This window comes from Sycon ciliatum, chromosome 6 (assembly GCF_964019385.1).
Source record: "Sycon ciliatum chromosome 6, ocSycCili1.1, whole genome shotgun sequence".
Taxonomy (NCBI): Eukaryota; Metazoa; Porifera; class Calcarea; order Leucosolenida; family Sycettidae; genus Sycon; species Sycon ciliatum.
In genome coordinates, this window is record NC_088648.1 from 18,123,524 (window position 1) to 18,144,167 (window position 20,644).

Sequence of the window (20,644 nt, forward strand, 5' to 3'; positions counted from 1 at the left end):
GACTATGTGTGTTTGTATGCAACAAGAAGAAGAGGCTGAATATTGTGTTGTACTGTAAAATACCTCAAGCATAGCATCACAAAATCGTGCGTTAAAGCATGAAACTCAGAGTAGTGAGGAACTAGCCTTGCTTGACATTGGTGTTCTCTGTAGAAATTGTTTTGGAACGGAAATCCTAAGCTATCTGTGCTTGAGACTATGCAGACCTGCAACAGTCTTTTTTCCTTTTCTATTTTGTTTGTTTCGGGTTCCTGCAGATGTCGATGAATGCAGTGCTGGTAGTCACAATTGTAGTACCAATGCTTTCTGTACAAACACGGTTGGGTCGTATACATGTATGTGCAATGTTGGTTACACAGGCAGTGGCACCCATTGTCTGCCTCTCCATTGTCATGAAGGAAGTAAAACATGTCATGGCAATGCTACCTGCAAAGAGCTGGTTGACAGCTTTGAATGCACATGCAATGTCGGTTACTATGGAGATGGCGTGATATGTGAAGGTATGCTGGTTACTGGCTACGTGAGTTTGAATGAGATAAGAGGAAGAGAATGAAGGTTGGGTCGCACTGTAAAACTGCCACATTTTGCGCCAGACTATTTTTTTCGATTTTTCGAATCGTCAGTAATAGCGCAAGCTCCCACGTAGGGAGCAACACACAATTCAACAAGACAAAACCTGGACGAAATCCTATTCTTTTTATGGCTAGCTTTTCGGAGAAATGGACTTCAGAAACATAATTGGAAGAGCATTCCAAGGGGATTGCAGAAAAATTGTGGAAAAACTCGAAATTTGACCCTTTTATGGCCAAAAGCTAGGTTATCACCTTTTTAAACTATCGATCTATATCTACAATCACGTAACCTATCGTGCGTAGCGGCAAACAACTAAATTTGGCAGAGACAATTCCAAATAGACAACTACTCTACGAACACAGGGCGCTCTTCATGACGACTGAAATTCTGACTTGACTGACTCATGACTGCCATCCGGAGCACACAAGAAGTCCATCGAACCTTCCACTCGGCAAACCTGCAAGAAAGCCCCACTCCCTGCGCAATACACAGTGTTTGGGGGGAAATCACTCCACATCAGTTGAGCTTGGTCAGGCTGAGGAAGATTGTAGAGAGATTCTGCTATACGTGAAACGTAGAGAAATCACGTGGAGAGCAGGTGTCTTGGTTAGAGCCTACGGCTTCGCGTGTTTTGGTCCAGATTTCTACGCGTAGATGAGGTTCTCTACGTTGTGGCTCACGCAAAAAATGCATACGGACCTGCTGGGTACCTGACCGTTGGTAAACCTGTGTTTGGATCCTGTTCTGCCCGATGTGGTAAATCACAAACAATTTTGATATCGCAAAAATTGAACTCTCCATCGTGCGTACGGTATTTTATATTCAAAAAATCGCAACGTGTCTCTGTGTGGCCGTCATATGCCACAAGAAACTCCAATCAGGCTCTTATCAGGCTCTTATGTCCTCTGCCTTCATGATTGAATGTCCACTTCATTTGAGCAACGAACACAACAATCGAGGACGGCTTTGCCATGAAAAATACAGCTACACTGGAGCTGAAAAAAAGGAAGAAGAAAAACGTGCTCATGATGAGACTCGAGTACACGCGTACTCTCCCAGCAGGTTCTGTGGATGTCGCTCATAGATGCGTAATTTCGCTTGACGGCAAACCAGCAAGAAACATTTTTCTTTCAGGTTTGAAGAGTGGAAGGTTCGATGGACTTCTCGTGTGCTCTGGGTGGCAGTCGTGAGTCAGTCAAGAGAGATTTCAAGTCGGCAGGAATAGCGCAAGGTCCCACGTAGGGAGCAACATGCAATTCCCTAATTATCGCTGAAGTTGCATTTACCTCATTTAAATCGTGGCACATTTTGGCATGCCTTCAACATGAAATTTTGCATAGGCACGTTTCCATACCATAGCAACATTTTAAGCGAAAGGAACTTTCACCAAAATTGCCGTTGAGTGATTAAGTATCGACGATAGGGATGTCAGCGAACGCACTGCGCAGGCCTCTGCGCATGCATTGCGTCATCGATTTTTTGAACGTGATCGCGGCCGACAGTATCGAGACTATAGACTACAGTACACATGGTACATGAGTCATGACTGTAGTCTTTAATTGTTGTGTCAGCTACATGACTGTTCAGTGTTCTGCACTACTTGCTACTTACTACGACTGTCGACTGCAGCCACAGGCTACAGGTTCGCGCTATGATAAGATGACCATGATGACTATGAAGACAGTATGATCACGAATCGATGACAAAATCATTGCAGAACCACTACTAGTACTGCAGTCCCTGACTCATTATATTAGATGAATACACAAACAATCAGAGTGAATGTTTCCCCAATAAATGTCCTGTACACCACGATCCACACAAACGAATGCCGGTTCACAAGGTTGGTTTCGACTTTCTTCACCTGCTCCCAGCCGCGTGCCGTCTCCACACTCTTACAATGGACGGCGAAGTATCTACATTTCAAAGACTCTCCATTCTGCTTTTTGTGTGTACACGTCAAAGACTATATTTGTGACAAGATGACCGAAACACAGCTAGATATGACGTACTCAATATGAAGACTGCTTTCCAGACCACAGCAACACTTGCATGTGTAATAGTATGTTATTTTGTGCACGCCGTGTGTACATGGTCTTGGTGCATGCACGTGTTGCTGTGGTGTGAAAAGCAGTCTTCGTCTTGAGTTCGTCACGTCTAGTTGTGTTTCCGTTGTCGTCTTATAAGAGTCACTGTTAAACAGTCTTTCTATTGTAGTTAGGCGAGACCGAAATAAAATCGAGATTCCCGGGCAGGACCCATGTGAAATTGGTGCGGGCGGGCGAATTTTATTTTTTTAATTTTTTCCTGTGTATATGTACGCATGCCATGTTGAACTTTTTACAGCATTTTCCGGTCATTTTTATTCAATTTTTAAACAGACAACAGGTACCGGTACGCGGTTAAAGCGGGATTCACAGAAGCGTTTTGGCGATGCGACACGCGATGCGACGGGATCTGCGATGGACGCGTGCGATGCGAACTCGCGAAATACCATTCACAGAAGAAGTCAGCGATGCGACAAAGTGATGCTGATTTGGATACGTTACCATGATATTCGTGCGGTTTGGTACAACTTGTACAAATTTCTAGGAAACTCTTGAACCGTTGTACAACTTTGCTGTAGAAAAGGTCAAAATCGTACGCCAAATCGCTTGTCGCATAACAAAAGTTGAGCGATGGCCCAGTTGCGGCAGTTGCGTGGGGTGCGAGATGGCTGCGATTTGGGGATTTCCCCGTTTCGCGGCAGTCGCATCGCGTGTCGCATCGCAAAAAAAGCTACTGTGAATCCCGTTTAATTTTTCTATATTTCGGCCAACGATGGCCCTGATCTGTACATCTGGGAGTCGTACAAGCTCGGGTTTGTGTGACTCCACGTCACAGATCTTCTCACGATCAGTACTGTACATGTATGAACTGTTAAAAAAATGGCTTTGGCTCGATTTTGGTGCGGGAGGGCCCGGGATTCTCTATTTTTTGGTCTCGCCTTATCGTCGTCAATATTATTGTATTTTAGGAAATTAGAGGCCACATGCCACGTACTGCTCTTTTCTCTCCGAAACTCAACACTTGCAAGCCAGATATGAAAGAAAGAAAAAATCATCAGTCACACCACCGGGACTCGAACCAGGGACCTTGCTATTCGCGAGCAAAGCTCTAACCAACTGAGCTACAGTATGACTCTTATCCACAGTGATGGTAAATCTATCCCTCTTCGATCAATCCACATCTGGCTTGCATCATACTGGCAACTCACACCAATCAAGAGGGCCCTTGGCCATTCGCTTGATAACATGGAAATTGCAATATTATTGTATACTTGAAGTAACTGTGGAGATGGCAAGGGGCTGGGCGAAGGTGAAGAAAAAGCATCTACAACACATGCACCAACACCACGCACACACGGCGTACACAAAATAACACACATATACTACAGCAGAACTCCGTCCAGGGGGTAGAATCGTCCTCGATTCTAATAATAAATACGGAGGAAAAAGAGGAAAGATCACAGCAATCACTCAATCATGCCACACCAGTCACACTAAGAAATAAAATACGTCTGCCTGCATTTCAGATTATAAAAGCTCTGTCCGCCCACCCAGAACACCAGCAAACGATCTCCGTCACACATGTGGGAAATGATAACCTCTAAAAAAAACTCAAGTCACACAACACCACCTCACGATCATGCAAAAGTTCTAAAATGTGAGAGCCCAAATCCTAGGAATAACCAAAAAGAACAAAATCCACTGGCTCTGTGGGGGCCTCTAGTTATCCTCATAGAAGAGCAAATCAAAAAACGAAAAGAACACACGCGCTGTCCGGGTGCCTCTTAACCCTCAAGGAGGGTGGATAGTAAAGAAAAGGGTGTTTGGAGAATAGGGAAAACAAAACTCACATAACCATCTCGTTCGCAAAAACGCACGTACCCTCTCGCCAACAAAACTCCTCACGCCGTCTGCCATACCGTCCATCACGAGGCTGTTCAGTATCGACTGACGTCTCCATTACCTTTCGTTCCTTCTTTTTTAATTTTTTTCTTCTGGGCACAGTTTTACGTCGTGTCTGGAACCAATCAATCACGGGGATGGAGGAGAGACGAGAGACGGGAGAGACGACTGATGAGGAACGATGATGACGGACTAACTTCTTGTCGACTGACGAAAGGACGATTAAAGATCACATCAGAAACTGGGAGCGAAGGCCACGCAGGACGGATCCACAATGTTATTTCTACCACCGCTGCCACCAATGTTGTATTCGACTTTCTTCACGTGCTCCCAGCCCAGTGCCATCTCCACACTCAGGAAATGGACGACGAGACAACTACATTTTAATGACTATAATTATTTGTGACAAGGCAACGGGAACACAACTAGCCATGACAAACTCACAACAACATTGCCATTTGTAGTAGACGGACTTTCTACCGTATAGTACGTTATTTTGTGTATTTTGTGTACTGTTTATTGACACGACGACGAAACACAACTAGACAAGACGAACTCAAGACGAAGACCACTTTTTACACTACAGCAACACGCGCATGCACCAACATGATGTACACGCGGTGTACATCATGTTGGCGCATGCGCGTGTTGCTGTAGTGTAAAAAGTGGTCTTCGTCCTGAGTTCGTCTTGTCTAGTTGTGTTTCGTCGTCGTGTCAATAAACAGTCTTCTAAATGTAGTTATCGTCGTCCCTTGGAATAAGTGTGGAGATGGCACGGGACTGGGAGCAGGTGGAGAAAGGCCAGTTACTACATTGGTGGCAGCGGTGATGGAAATTGTTGTCAACATCAACTTCTGGATTCGTCCTGCGTGGCCTTCGCTCCCAGTTTCCGATGTCATCTCCGGTCGTCCTATCGTCACAGTTTCGTCAGTCTTCAAGAAGTTCGTCCGTCGTCCTCGTCCTTCATCATTCGCCTCTCCCGTCTCTTGTCAGTCGTCGTCCCTGGTGGTCCCGGACACGACGTAAAACTGTGCCCAGAAGAAAAGGAAAAGAAAAGGAAGGATGGATGGTCCCGGACACGACGTAAAACTGTGCCCAGACGTGAGGATGTCGACGCTGAGCAGCACTCCTTGAGATGGTGGACGGCATGGTAGACGGCGTGAGTTTTGTATTTGCTGTTCTCCTCAATTTTTTTCGTTTATTTATCAGTTGCTCTCCTCGAGGACGAGGGTCATTTTCTTATTTGCCCTTCATCCGAGATGATGAGTACTAAAGCCGCTTCCACAGATCGCAGCTCGTGGGTTTTACTTTATTGCTCTCTTCTTATTATTTTGTCCTCTTACATTTTAGAATTTTTGCGTGATTGGTGAGGTGGCGCGAGTGTGATGTTGTATGCATTTCCCACGATTGTGTTCCAGCGAGTGAGCTGAAGGTCTGGTTGGTGGGCAGACAGGGTTTTTATGTTTATCAGGTCCTGCGTGAATGGCAGATGGTCTCTGGCTGCTGTGTTTTGCTGCGATGCATTTTTGGGTGATTGGTGTGGTATGCTCGCGTGGCTAGTGTGATCTATTTTCTTCTGTTATTATTTTTTGAATCAGGAACGATTCAGCCTTTTGATGAGGCAGCAGTGTATACATTAATTTTTGTGTTATGTTCTTGTTTGTTTTCCGAGGACGGAAAATTATTTGAGAGGGGAGCAGTGTAGTAGACGGACTTTCTATCGTATAGTACGTTATTTTGTGTACGTCGCGTGTACATCATGTTGGCGCATGCGCGTGTTGCGGTAGTGTAAAAAGTAGTCTTCGTCCTGAGTTCGTCTTGTCTAGTTGTGTTTCGTCGTCGTGTCAATAAACAGTCTTCTAAATGTAGTTATCGTCGTCCCTTGGAATAAGTGTGGAGATGGCACGGGACTGGGAGCAGGTGGAGAAAGGCCAGTTACTACACCATTGTTTGTGCACGCGTTGCTTGCGATCGGATGGGCGGGCATTTTGATGGTCTGCTGTGTGATCTTTGACATGATATGGGCAAGAATTCTCTAACATGTGCATTATCGTGCTCTCTTTTCTTCATCTATGTCTGTGCACGCATTTCTAATACAGCCTACAAAATCTGTAAATATGGCATAGATAAGATAAATGTCATGGTTGTGGGCCTTTTAACCACGACGCCGAATTATTACTCTGCAAAAAGGCTGTGCGCCCGCGAGAACAAGAACATGCAACTACTTGCCCCACAGCTCAGCTTGTGTGCAACAGCTGCAACCGGCTACAATGCATGGCTAAATCATGATCATGCCCTGCCGGACGTCAGGTCTGTCTCCAATATAGGGCCGATTTCATATCTGAATCCTCCAAGGGCCTTTCACGTTATTTGCTATCAGTTAGGTAAGTGCATTAGACAGTGACTTGAAAATTGGCAAGTTTTAAAACTATAATATGCAGCTTAAGCAAATGGGAATAGAAGTGGAGTGGCGCAGGCATCATTCCTTTAAAGACATATAAAAGTAGCGAAAGGAATGGACATAGGCCCAATTCCATGAATTACTGTTGATTTTCACTGTACAGGTCTACAACCGGGGAGGGGGGGGGGGAGGGCACAGCATAATGGTATTATAACGAGTATTTTCCACCATCAGGACTACTGCAAGATAGTGCTAGCGATATCTGCAACGTATACATAGGAAAGTTGTTTGCTCCCCACACCGGAGCTCCTTCTTTTCCGCCGACTGGACTTGACACTTGACTGACTCACGACTGCCATCCAGAGCCCACAAGAAGTCCATCGAAGCCTTCGGATATTAACTTATTAACGCAATGTATAGAGCGAGCTTCGCACTTAGCACAAAACCACAATCAAAGAATAATTCATAAAAGTTTTCCCTCCATGATCATCACTGAATTAACATCGAATACTGATTGAGAAAGAAAACCGCTACAATATCCGAATTGAAAGTTTCAAAAATTCCAATTTCAACACAGGTGCAAGGTTGATTGTATTATCGCATAATGTGGAACCAGTTTTAGCACCATATCCCTGACACACTCATACTCAGCCCAAGGCAACAAGGAATTGTTTTGGAGATAGTGTGTTGCCTCGAGTAACTGATCTCAGTGTAATGCAAAAGCTCGAAGAGCTGGAAAGCAATGCCAGGTCACTGACAGCAACTGGCTGGCAAGGAGCCGCAATATACCCACATTGTGCCACAATGGGCTTGCAAGGCAATTCCAATACCATTGGCAATAACTGGCTCGTGGAGAGCCGCAACTGGCTCGTGAAGAGTCGCAATATACCCATGTTGTGCCACAATGGGGTTGCCAGGCAAAGCTAATGCCATTGGCAATAACTGGCTCGTGAAGAGCCACAACTGGCTCGTGATGAGCCGCAACTAGTGAAGCAAATGACCAGTTAGGAGAGATAGAGATAAAATGTTCCCTAGCACCATTAGCAAGAGGATAAGATGGGAGGGATGGAGGGAGAATATTTTATGCTGGCACAAGCTAAAAGTCACAACTAATTAGACTTTGAAGTGAAGCCAACGGCAAGAAAGAAAGAGAAAGTTCAAAGGAAGCAGTTGAGTAACGTCAGGCTAAGCGCGCCCAAATCCATGCGCTGGCAGTGTGAGTACAGCGAGCAAAAGCTCAAAGGAAGGAGGTGTGCAAAGTCAGGCTAAGCGTACCCAAAACTATGCACTGGTAGTGTGAGTGCAGTGCGCAAAGCACTGATGCAGCGGTGCGTGGCAAATGCACACATGATTGTCTGATCGGTGGATGCTAACACACACGAACTACATTACCGCAGCATAAAAGACAAGTTAGTGCACGAAAACCTAACAGTAGATTGCGGATATGTACCTCACCAGCCGCTTCATCCGACTGCGAAGCCTCTCCCTGTACGACTACCACATTGCCAAGCCTCGGCCTGAGCGTCATCGAATGACACATGCGTGTCTCCTCAGGTGCTATGTTCCGTGGCTCCGGCGGTGGTCTCAGAGTCTAAGGGTGGTGTTGTACATGCTGTTGAACCATGGTAAACGCTACTGCGCTTCTTTGTACACACTGCATTGTATAGCGCTGACACGTGCACCTTTTTGTGCTGATGAGGGCACCAATTTCCTGAATAGGATTCATTTGTCTGCTGTCATTCGTCAGTTGTCTCATCGTCTCCTCCGAGCAGGAACTCAGTATTACTCATAGAATACTTTCGTGCAGGCAAATCACACCTCACCCAAGTGCATACAGCGCATCCTGTATTGTCACTTGTAATTTTTGTTGACTGCATGCACTTACTCGACGTTACTCCAGAGCACACTTCAACCCTGTTGCAGCCAATCCTGGCAGCCAAGATGGCACTTTGGGTTACTTTCGGTTGCTGTGTGCAGGTCCAATATGGCACTTGGTGCACTAAAAGTCGGTCGCTGGTCGTGCAAGGCAGCTGGTCGTTATATCCGGTGCAGTTTCTGTGTAGAACTGTCTGTGCATGGAAAAACGGTCGTTAAAAGCACTTGATTGCTAAAACCACAGGTCGCTTACACCAGGCTTTACTGTAAGCGCATTTGCGTTGCAAGCTGCGATGCGATACCCGATAAATCATGCCCTGACGTGTAACGCAATGGCTGCACTTACGACCCAAATCACAAATTTCAATTTCGCGCCTGCATTTGTTCGCGATTTCGTGTGTACTGCGGAATTCTTGAAAATTAGGCAATCGTAAAAAAATTATCGCTTTACAGTAACCTTGTCGAGTGTCGTTTTGAAATCTGGAACTGAGGCTCGACTGCAATAATGACTGTGAACCGTCTGTCGCGAACGCGATCGTAATTTCCATAATTATCACTTTGTAGTGCTAGAGCCTACTTTTTCTGACCTTGCCACACTCCTTCCATATTCTGAATGGCTATAGGCATGCGCAGTATGGTACGGTCATTAGGCATTTCGCGATCTTGGCCTGTATAAATTAGGCATGCGCGTTCCTAATCAGCCTCGTTTCTGATCACCAAGATTGACCCCGTGTTCTCAAGGTTCTTGTCACAAGAATCTTGTATGGATTCAAGTTTGCAGGCAGCTCGCCTTTTAGAGCAAGATGTCATGAGTGGATTGTTTGTAGTGCAACTGGCATGGGTATTATTAGATCAGGGTAGTCGCACGGCGACACCATCGGACATCCATCTGATCTTGCCTGATGTAGTTTTTTTGTTGCTGTTTTTTCTTTATCGCTTGCATCTATGCTTAGCTAACCCGCCTACAACGACAATGCCTTCACAAAGTAAGCTTCCTTGAGATTGTAATTGGATGTTTGATATCTGCTAAGGAACAGGTGTGCAATTTGCTCCCTCCGATTGTGCTGTTACAAAGGCAACCTACACGATGGCAAAGCCATGTCATGCGTGTCAACTAACATGACTGCACTGACTGTACATCACTGCAGAAGGGCCCCACACGCGAGCCGCCAGTGGACGAATAATAGTAATATTTACACACTCATCATCAAAATATGTACTCATTTCAAGCCGATAGCGAGTAAAAATACTCGCTCGGTATCTTTTCTAACGAGTAAATACCGAGTAATCGGTACAATCGTTTCAGCCCTAGTTATCACACTTGCTGACTGTATCTGCTCTTGTTGCGTTGATGGACAGTTAGTCATATCTCATTCCATGTTGTCCTTCTCCTTTTTATACATTATTAATGCAAGGCTTCCATGGAGGGAGCAACACACTCTTCCCCTACTATCGCCGAAGTCGCACCAACCTCTTCTTCATATTAATGCAAACTTTGATTAAAACTGGCAACATGAGTGTTCTTTCTGACCACTCCAAGAGTCACTCTTGTCCATGCCCTCACCTTGTGGTCATGATTTGTTTGTGGCGATTGACGCCGAGCAACTTACTGACATGATGCTTTCGCATATTAATTTAGCAAATTTATTTATCTATACAAAAGAGAAAGACCAAGGAACTACAAGTTACGCTATACTGTTCACTAACACCACCAGTTACTAAAAAATCAGCCAGTTAGTTGTAGAACGTCAGTACCGTCGGTTAGTGTCGTGCAATGTTATCGCATGAGCTGATTGTTTAGTAACTGGTGGTGTTAGTGGACAGTATAGCGTAACTTGTAGTTCCTTGGTCTTTCTCTTTTGTATAAATTAAACCTTGGCTCTCCATCTGAATTTATTTTTCGGATAACATCATGGAGTCCTTGGAACTGGATAACAGGGGAAGTATACCCTAAAATCAAATTTTCACCAGTTGTAGGCTTCGGGGTGCTGAGTCTAATGGTCTTGGTCCGAGGAAGCTGAGACACTTCCTTCCTCCTTTATTCCCAATCGAACTGGCGCTTCCACCGAAACTGGGTGACTGCACCCTACTAGCACGGATGACCGCGATTGGTCCAGATGTTGCAGTCTTTGGACCGCTGAGTCGACTGGTTTTGGTCCGAGAAGGCTGCAATGCAGCGTTCGGCCCTTATTCCCAATCGAACACGGTTGAGTAGGCGGTCACGTGCTTATATGCGTACACCAGTCACCTGGTCAACATGCCCTCAGGCTACAATTTACAGCCTGTTTGGGCCTGTTCCTGTCACTCGAGTTGAACCTTTGAACCAAGGAGTCGTAAAAGCCTCTTACGACTCCCTTTACGCACGTGACCGCTTACTCAACCGTGTTCGATTGGGAATAAGGGCCGAACGCTGCATCGCAGCCTTTTCGGACTAAAACCAGTCCACCCAGTGGCCAAAAGACTACAACATATGGACCAAACGCGGTCGTCCGTGCTTTTAATAAGAATGAAACGGCGTTTTTAGTGACTTTTGCATACAAATCCCTATCTAGTAGGGCGCAGTCACCCAGTTTCGGTGGAAGTGCGCGAGTTCTATTAGAAATAAAGGAGGAAATGAGCGTCTCAGCTTCCTCGGACCAAGACCATTCGACTCAGCAACCCGAAGACTACAACTGGTGAAAATTTGATTTTAGGGTATACCGTAAAATTCCGTAAATAAGCCCACCCTAAATAACGACCATGTCCGATAATAAGCCCAGTTTTAGGCGGTGTGCACTTCAAGTCTGTTTTAGCGCCCATGCCAGAAATAAGCCCAGGGCGTAAAGTGGACTCAAAATGACCAGCGCTCGAGCGTGCGTTCGCGTACAAACTGTAGAGCAGTCGTAGATTGAGTGCGTGCCATCCAACTGCACGCAGCACAGTGCAGAACTCAACACTGTCACGGCGCGCCAGGACAGCGCTGTTCCGTTGGAATGTAGCAAACTGCTACAACATGTAGCAAAACATGTCGCGCTTACCTTCGCTGAAACTAGTGGGTTGCTGATAGATTGATCTTCTGCAGATTGCGTCCGAAATAACGCCCATGCCCTAAACGAGCCCATGCCCAAATATACGCCTGGCTTTTGACGCTCTGCAAAGTATACGCCCGGGGCTTACTAACGGAATTTTAAGGTACTTCCCCTGAAAATAAGCCCTTCATTGACATGTATCAGTCCCATCCGCCCGGCATAATGGTGACAGTGAGATTCTTTGTCGTGCGTATTTTCTGCAGGTCCTGGTCCAGGTCCAGGTGTTGTTCAGTACTCCAATCCTGATCACTGCAAAAACCTGACACTTCACTATCCGAAAGGTTATGGCCGAGTCATGAATTCTACTGCAGGACTTCGGCTATGTGAGTCATGGGGAATGGACTTGCCTACACTACGGTCATATGATGGGGATTTAATCACCGGTCATTGCTTAGTCCATATGCTTGATGGTTGGCCTACTAGTGCTGCATCGAAGGCCAATACTTTGATTGAAGGTGTTTTTATTTGGAGGCCTAAACCCGCAACCAGTCAAGGAGAAAAAGTAGGCGTATTCTATCGGGGAGCAACTCAGGCTGATATCCGTAATGAAAGAGAGCATCACCGCACCGTTTGCGCTGGTACGTGGTTTAATTTTCTCCTCGTATCTGTTTTAACTTAGAAGTTTTCCTTTCCAGTAATACCGTACTTCCCCACATATAAGCACATGTGCTTATAGGCGAAAATTTGCTGCAAAACAGCTTTTTGCTGTGTAGACATGTCCGGGTAGAAGCACATGCACTTCTATGCACAATACAGGTTTGTCTGTGTCCTATTGAATGGTGTTATCACTATGCTTAGTGGTCAAGTGTATTCAGCTCAGGGGTATTTCAGCAATATAAGCACATGCGCCTATAATTGAGGGGTGTGCTTTTTTTCTTTTTCTTTTTACTAGAGCCACGTAAACCCGTCATGTGTGAGCCATTATGTCCGAACGTAAGCACATACGCTTATGTGTGCGGAAGTACGGTATAAATTTCTTGGCAATAGAACTGGGTTCGTTTTAGTGGCGAAAATAATAACCCTCTCTGGCCCTCTTCAATTCAAACTTTTCGCTACAGCTCCTCTGTTTCCACAGTTACCGTAGGCTCAAGCTCATTGTTGTTGGACTTGGATCAAAATACTTTGATCTCCGCTTTGCGCTTTAGTTCGAATCTTGCTCGTCGAGTGCTGTTGGTGGCGACCACGTGGACACTTCCTCGCAGTCACGCGTGCATGTTGCCGATGCTCCCGTCTCCATCTCTACATCAACATCGGATTCTGTGGGTGCGGGCCGCGCTCTGAGGGTGGAGCAGGTTGTGCCCACGGGTAACGCACAGTTTGATGGTGGAGAAAATGAACTTGGTTTATGGTCATTGCCGGATGGCGACATCACCCAGCTTATGGATAGTGCCTATGCCGAGGTGATCAAATGGAAAAGGAATACATTTAATGTACCATTTGGCGACGATGGTGGACATTTCGTGGCTGAATTGGCTCGGTTAATCTGTCTGTTTAGCAACGGATCTGAGGCCAGAGCATTTGCGTGGTCGGCTGTGGTTGGTGCGGGCCATTTGCTTTTGCAGCATCCATTTAGCACATCCTCTGCCGCTGACAACAAGGAGTTTCTTTGCAAGTGCCTAACCTTGTGAAAATCAGGCAATTTGACAGCTTTGCTCCGCGAGGCATGCTGTATCCAAGCTCATTTTCCTTCAGTCGCATACAAGCGTACTCAATCTCGGACGAAGCTGGAGGGCGTTGAGTTTGCCAAGATTGTGTATGGCGAGAGAATTGGTACAGCTACCCATTATCTAGAAGACAATGGTGGTGGCCGCTCGACTTAGATCGGTTCTCGATGTCCTGAGGGAAAGCACCCGGATCCTGTCGACGGTGATGAAAGTGTTCTGTTGGATGACAAACTGATAGTTCCGGAGAGTGTGCTCTATGAAGACATAACAGCAGCCCATATCCGGAAGTCATGCATGGCGATGAAAGGCACGGCAGGTCCCTCAGGCCTTGTTTTAGCTGCTTGGCGACGCATGGTCTCCATATTCAATGAACCGTCCAATGCTTTATGCTCAGCTCTAGCTCATGCTGCTAAGTGCTTATGTACTCAGGTTCTCGAGTCGAAACATCTCCGGGCATTTTTGGCCGCTCGACTTAGGGGCCTTTTATATGTGCAACTCCAGCCCGGGCTGGAGCGAGTGGGACAGCCCGCCAAGAGTGTTTACATGTGCAAGGCCGGGCTGGTCGCCAGCCCGCAATGAGTTTATATGCGCTGAGCACACGCCAGCCCGTTGTGAGTATGCAGCAAACACACTACGACTGTAATGTGCTGCCCCGGGCTGAGACGCAGGGCTGCAAGCCATACTCAGGTTATAAACATAAAAACTTTTTTTCTCACACAATGTATTCTTCTGCTGATTTCTTTTCGCGCTGTGACACATGTTTGGTGTGTTGTATCACCTCGTTTCTTTTTCCTGTTTTTCATATTTTTAGCTGTCCATATCAAAGTATTTTGCAAGTAGTTCCCCTTCCATTTTAATGTAAATCATGCATGTCGACAAATAAGCAGTGCTCATTGCACGTCCTTCTTGTTGCTGTACAAAAAGCTTCCTAGATTTTCAAGACAATATCGGGAATCCTCTTTATAACTTCCCTCAAGAGGTAAAAGTACCTATTTTGTAGTATGAACGCAGTGTCGATACCATAATAATACAACTCTGGCCCGGGCTGGTCTGTTTATATGTGCTTTTTCTGGCCCGCCTAGCCGGGATCCCGGGTGCCTCGAGGCGGGTACCCGCCTTGTCGGGCCAGCCCGCTTGCCATGTTAACGCACCACAGGTTTTGTGTGGATTTGTGTATAACCCCGGGATCCCGTTGCAGGCGGGCTGGCCCGCCTGTCGACCAGCCCGGGCTGGAGCTGCACATATAATCACCCCCTAATCCCTCTGGATAAGCATCCAGGTGTGAGGGCAATCGCCATTGGCGATTTTTTTGGTGCATAGTCGGGAAAGCGATTACCGTATTTTACCGGTTATAAGTCGACCCCGGTTATAGGTCGACCCCCGTATCTGGAGGTCTTAATTATGTTTTTTAAGTTTTTGCCCAACGAAGCACTGCTAACTGCACCCTGCTACTAACACATGAACAAATCACATGAACACTCCTCATTGGATTCTGAAACACCCCAATCCTTGAAAAAGGCAAATAAACTTGGCAAAAATGCATACACATGGTGCACTCGTGTATTCAGTGCAGGTTATTTTTGGAAGATACCAATAATTCCCGGTTATAAGTCGAATCCCGGTTGTAAGTCGACCCCCACCTTTTCTTCTGCTATTTTCAGTCATAAAAGGTCGACTTATAACCGGAAAAATACGGTATGTCAGTCATTGACATTGATGTGACAGCTTTCACTGCTCCTCGTCCTTCGAAATAGCACGTCATAGTGCATTTGAGACCAGCGGGAAGAAGATGACGACGTCCTCTAATTTAGTATCTGTGCACACGAATCTGCTGTGTGTGCGACTCTGTGTGCCAGCTATGACATCAACCCCTGTGGTTCCATGCCTAGCATGTAGGTCTGAACCATCCTGCAAAGTTTGAATAACGTAGGTTGAGCGATCGCTCCGTGAACCAGACTTTTTGAAATTCTCTTCATAGTATATCTTCCACCATTGAAATTTCGAATTTCTTGCTGAGAGGGGTGGCTTGCAACCTCGATATGGCTTGTTCCAGACATGCTGTGAAGCAAACCCCTGTTGAAGCAGTGGCGGGGATCTGCCCTGCAACTGCTACAACAACAAGAATGATTCGATCTGAGAAAGGGTGAGACCGCGAATCTCGGTTGAATACTATATATTTCAAGTCTTTTCACGACAAAGATGGAGTTCTTTTTGGAGATGGACGTCGCGGCAAAGGACATGGTGTCCGACTTCTGGCGTCTGGTGAAGCCAGGATCATTTGTCCAGTCAGGTCGGCAGCCTAGCCGTCGGTAAGCTTGTGTTTGGATCCCGTTCTGCTCGATGTGGTAGATCACAAACAATTTGATATCGCACAAATTGATCTCAGCATCGTGCGTACGGTATTTTATATTCCGAAAATCGCAAAGTGTCTCTATGGGGGCGTCCTATGCCACGAGAAACTCCAATTAGGCTCCTATGTCCTCTGCCTTCGTGATTGAATGTCCACTTCGTTTGAACAACGAACACAACAATCGAGGATGGCTTTGCAATGAAAATACAGCTATTGGAGCTGAAAAAAGAAGAAAAAAACATGCTGAGGATGAGACTCGAGTACACGCATACTCTCCCAGCAGCTGAAATGCAATTTTTTGGTGAAAAATGCGTGTCGCCGACTGACCAGTAATTTCGCCTGAAGCTCCTACTCTGTGCGGGAGTTCCTTCTGCATGCGAGGTGGGAATGCAGGCTTTGTCCAGTCTGTACGGCCGGGAGAGCACTGACGCCGTTCTACTTATCGATGCCTCAAATGCATTCAACGCAGTGAACAAGGCTGTGGCATTGCACAATATTCCCCGGAAATGTCCTGCTGCCGGACGTGTGTTCATCAACACGTAGCAAAGCGACATCCCACTTCTTCGGGACGGTGGTGAAGTCATCCAGACGAGAGAGGGTATTTGTCAAGGCAACCCATTAGCGATGGCCTTTTACGCTTTTGCCTTGATTCCCCTCGTTCGGCATCTGCAGGAGGTCTGCCCCTCTGCGGGACAAGTGTGGTACACAGATGATGACACTGCTGCAAACAAGGTACCGGCGTTGCTGTCGTACTGCCAGGTGATATCCGATGTCGGTCCAAAGTATGGGTATTATCTTAACCCGAAAAAGACCGTTCTCCCGGCAAAGCCCAATCTAGCTTTTCGTGCCAAGGAGGCTTTTACCGGGACCGGTGTTTCGGTTCGCACAGACGGCGTTCGATATCTTGGAGAAGCCGTCGGCACTCAAGGCTTTTGTGACAATTTTGTTCGTGAGCGTATGGAGATTTGTGCTGGCCTCATTCAACGCTTGTCCACAGTTACCATGACGCAGCCCCAGGCTGCTTATCACCTGTTAAACTCATCCCTTCAGTCAAGGTGGACTTTCCTCCAGAGAGTTATTGCTGCCGACCCCCAATTGTTTGGGCCCCAGGAGACGGTCATTGTCCGGAGTCTTCTCCCTGCTTTAACAGGTCACACTCTGCCTGTTAACCCGTTATCTTCTGTGTGTACATGAATCGACCGAATTTGGTCGATGGACATGCATGCACTAAAACTTGCGTAACTCACATGATCAATTCCTAACGGAATCTCAAAAACTAAATATGCAGGAAGAAGCCAAAGAGCCTAGCTTTGAATTGCAACAATCGGCAAAGAGCTGCGATGCCGCAATTCAAAGATATCGCGCTCGACATTTCAGCCACGGCAAAAGTCGATTTTTTTCTGAGTGACTGGCCTTGAGCTGGGGATTTCCCCTCTCCTGACATGCTGAGTCACCTGGGCATGTTTTGAGCGCGTGGGCAGCATAAAAAGAAACTCAAGCAAACAAATTTGAAATGTTTACGATGAAGGAGTGAGAAATGGCTGACGAGGAGAGGATTTTCTCGGATACCCAGCGGTGGGGAGTATTTGAAGCACCCTGGCGTTGGATATGTGATCTCAGTAGTGTCCAGTTTGAGCTCATTGTACGCAGCTCGTGGAGAGCTTTCCAGAATGCCCAAGATTGTGAAAATTGGTTGATTAGAACCAAAGATATTCTCAAAATGAGGTGAGAAATATCGCATTTGGAACTGCCTGGGAATTTTGGTCAGAAGGTAAAGGGTTAAGGGTGACCTTAGGAAATTGTTGTCCCTGCCCGTGAAATCTGGTGGTTTGGCAGTTGGCATATCTGGTCAGCTAGCGGAGGCAGAGCATCAGTTGTGCCGTGTGTCAACTGAGCCGATGGTCCAGTCTTTGCTATCTCGTGCCCCTGGTCCTGCTGTTGTCATCTCATCCTGCAATCATTCACAAAACTGTATCGATGCGACCGGTATGATGTCCGAGAGACTCGCAGGCAGGTGATGCACCACCGAAGCAAACAAAATGAAAGGCGGCATCGCAACTGGCTTACAACGACAGAATATGCTAAATCACTATTCTTCTTCATAATCTGGCACACCAAGGCCTTCAGGAAGATGGAGCATTCCTTGCCGAGCATGCCATTAGTTGTGAACATCAGAGGTGTGAAAGACCCACGGTCGATCTGTGTGATCCGCTCACTGTAGCTGCGATGCTTCTGCCTCCCATTCTTCTGGAACCGGTTGGTGATTTGCTGGCACGACAGCAGGTCCGACCTTGGGTGTGTAACCCGTATATTGAAAAAGGCATCCTGCTGCTGCGTCCAAAACCCACAAACCCTGGTGTCCAGCCTAGCCTCCTCAGCGCGATTGGCTGTCTTGCCTGCCAGCTGCTCCCCAGCGAAAGGCAACAGTATTGGTTCGATCTCCACGTCCGGCGCAACATCCCTCAAGATGGCTACCAGAACGTCCCGAACTTTGTTATGATGAGCCGTCGGGTAGCCTCACACGAGAGGGAGAACACGAGGAAGTCGTTACCCAATCATAAACCTTCCCAGGTGGACGGCTGTTCGTTTTGCACTGAAGATTTGTTAGAGCTAGTTCTCAGGTCGTTGAATCTCTCAGTAGGCTGTCAGTTTTGTGCCATGTTATCGCACTTATCGGCTGCTAATTATCTTGTTACAGTCATGGCTAGTTGCTTCATAACTCATTTCCTTGTGTTTTCTTCTTTTATATGACGGCTTTGAGCAGCAAAGCTTAGATAGCCCACGCATGCACATGTTTGTCACGGGTTCGTCACGCGACACATGAATAAAAAATATTTTTTTCCGAAAATGGCGGATGATAATAATAAAAATTGTGAAAAGAAGAAGGACAAAATGTTACGAGTTATGACTAACTGTCCACCAACGTAACCAGATCTTATACAGTCAGCGAGTGCGACAAAATGGCACAAAACTGACAAGGAGTACTGAGACATTCGGCGACCTGACACCTAGCTCCAACACTTCTCCAAGGCGCAAACCAACAACCTTCCAACTTGGAAGGTTCAGGTTCGGAAAGGTCCAAGAGGGGAAGGAAAGCGCAACGAAAAAGAGCATGAGCTACGCATCACGGCAACAGAGAATGCCGAAAGTTACTGGATGATGACGAAACTAGTGCGCTTTCCTTCCCCCGTTGGACCCGTTTGAAGTTGCCGGGCCACCATGTAGTTGACTCGCCGGTTTGAGGCATGGGTGGTCAACTGTGTATGTGTCTCATTGAAGTTGCAATACGTACATTGCTGTGACTTGCCCGATTGTTGTTGCCGGGCACCTACCGTATTTTTCGGAGTATTGTGCGCACTTTAGACGTGCTATTTTAGGCCCTAAATCGCAGGTGCGCACTATGCTCCGAATATGAAATGCATGTACTTCAATGAAGATTGAAGTGCGCACCCTCAATGAAGATTGGGGGTGCGCACTATACTCCGAAAAATACGTACACATTTATTTTCCTACTTGTGAAGAGATATCTCTTCTGGTTTATTGCATAATTCTTGCATAATTCATAAGTTTTGTTGTGTGCATGCATGCATGCATGTGGGTTAATTTACACTAATTACTGGCTCATTATCCGAGATAAAAGAGAAGAAGACATACTTTTCACAAAAATGATCATGGTACAGGTCTTCCCTCGTTAGTAGATAATCTCTGGGCCATCGAAAAAGTTATCTTATAACGAGACTAATCTTGTAGCAGGACTTACAACGAAAGGTGAAATAGGCACTACTTCGTACTTACCGGAGCTACCCTCGATACAACATAAATTATCGATGCTTCAACTCGTTATAAGATAATTGAAAATCTCCAACATAACTCTTCCTATACAGTTGTATAGACCACGTTTCGCCAGGGGATTTCAGATTTCTATTTACTATCGGGGTTTATCAATATGTACTAACCAGACTCGTTATAATGAGGGAGGACCTGTATAGACTTCGCATGAGTTCCAATACACCACAATCAGCATTAGCTATTTCTTCAATGCCACCTCTGAACAACTGTTGTACCACTTCTGACTGTTAATTGCATAACTTGTGAGGGATCGCCACCCCTTTCAGCATTCGTATGTTGAGAAATAGTGCACACAAAGAAAGGTCCCTGATTGGCGGTAACCCTGGCAACAGAACAATAGAACAATGGAACAATATATTCAGAATGGCTTGTCTTGTGTGAGCTCTGAATGCTCTGTGTACCTTCTTCTGCAGAGTATACATATTGCGATCCCCCTACAGCAAATGCCAGCTTCAGAAATTTCGCATATGTTGGTGATACCTTCAATAGAGCAACAATCGACTGTACCCATCGATACCGTCTAGCTGGTACCCTGCCTATGAGATGCAGGGGTGGAAACAAGTGGAGTTCTTATTGCAAAGAAGGTGAGCCCAGTATCTTTCTGCACTGAATTAATACTTTTTACCATAATATTTAAGGACAAAATTGGAGGCGTATCCAATTTCGAAAGAAAAGTGTCAGCACCGACGCAATCCACACAGTCAAGTTAGCCAATATAATAACCGAACGTTTTTCGTTCCCTTCTAATCATGGGTAAATACAGGGAATAATGGAAAAATGTCCCAAAATACAGCAACGTATAGAGCTACAGCAAAAGCATGGATTGAGAACCTCACTCTATACATACGTGTGGGAAAAATAAAAATAATATTAAATTTTATGAAATTTTTAAAAATTTCAGTTAGTTTCCGCAT

General features: G+C 46.0%; 1 long non-coding RNA gene across 1 annotated transcript; it reads left to right on the forward strand.

The window, feature by feature from the left end:
* The first annotated feature begins 9,748 nt into the window (after window positions 1-9,748).
* LOC135818877 (uncharacterized) lies at window positions 9,749-20,301 on the forward strand. Its single transcript, XR_010553798.1, has 3 exons — window positions 9,749-9,785; window positions 12,071-12,445; window positions 20,144-20,301. It is a non-coding gene; the product is annotated as an uncharacterized LOC135818877 (long non-coding RNA).
* The last annotated feature ends 343 nt before the right edge of the window (window positions 20,302-20,644 follow it).